Raw genomic sequence first — 1,273 nt, forward strand, 5'->3', positions numbered from 1 at the left:
GTAGAGGCCTCGGCCCCCCCTTTGGCCCCCCCTTTGGCCCCTTTGGCCTCCCTTGGCCCCCCCCTTGGCCCTGCTCCGTGATGATTCACTCCTGTCCGGTAAACTGGGGAGGAGGATCGAACAGGAAGTACTCCGTCCTGATTGGTTCACAGCTGACTGCATCATAAGTGATGACATTGTGCCGCTCTGTCTCTGTCCAGCTGTCACTCAGGGTCGCCCCCCCTCTTTGTGATTGGCCGGCAGCCAGCCACTCCCTTTAGTGATGATGCCCCCCCCCCCTCCCCCCCCACCACGCCTCAGCTTTTTCCTCAATGAAACCGTTACACCGGGGACATTTACGGCTGTCACACACACACACACACACACACACACACACACACTCATTATACTTGAGTTGTATTGACGTAGTAAATTAGTTTAAACTTTAAATGGCTTTTAAGCACATTAAAGCCGTACTCAGCAGGATTTCTTTGTGTCTTTGCTCTGGCTGGATTGTTCCTGTAGAACACAAGCTGAAGAGGATGGTTCCTCACACCTCTGTGGTCCTTCTTAAAGCTCGGCCCGTGGTCCCTCTCCGTCTGAAGGAAGTGGGCTTTGTGATGTGTCCTCATTTCATTATTTAACCGGGACACGAAGAACCCATTGAACCCACTCACATTAAATATAAAACTTCAGCCTCACTTCGATGTCGACAACAGCGAGGTGGTCAGAGGACACTCGTCTGACCCCCCCGCCCCCCCCCCTCACTATCTCCCTCTGTCCCCGCTGGCCTCCTTTTCACCTCCCTCCACCTCCTTATCGCGGCCCTTCAATCTCTCGCTCCTCGTCTCCTTTTTGTCATTACGCTATCTCCTCCTACTTCCTATCTGACCTTATCTCCTGCTTCCTCCCCCCCGCCTCCTCGTTACCTTCCTCTCATCACCTCTCCTTTCCTGCACCCTTCTCTCCTTTCCTCTCCTCTTATTTCTACTGTGAAAGTAAAATGACCCATTCAACCCTTCTCTCCCTTTAAAGGAGAAGATGAAGCATGTTGGGAGTCATGTTCCTCTTTAAAATGACTAATCATGATGTTGCATCTGATCTCATGTAACCGTAGTAACGGAGGTTTAGGAAGGAGAAGAGGTTCATTTGACTGTAAAATGTCCTCACTGATGGATATTAGCTCCTTAAAGGACGATTCTCCAGCAGACTTCAGTTCCCGTAACTTTGGTGTGTTGTTCTTTTTATTCACTTTATTAAGGTTTCTAGACTTAAAAGATGAAACAGCAAAAAG

This window comes from Pungitius pungitius, chromosome 9, assembly GCF_949316345.1.
Source record: "Pungitius pungitius chromosome 9, fPunPun2.1, whole genome shotgun sequence".
Taxonomy (NCBI): Eukaryota; Metazoa; Chordata; class Actinopteri; order Perciformes; family Gasterosteidae; genus Pungitius; species Pungitius pungitius.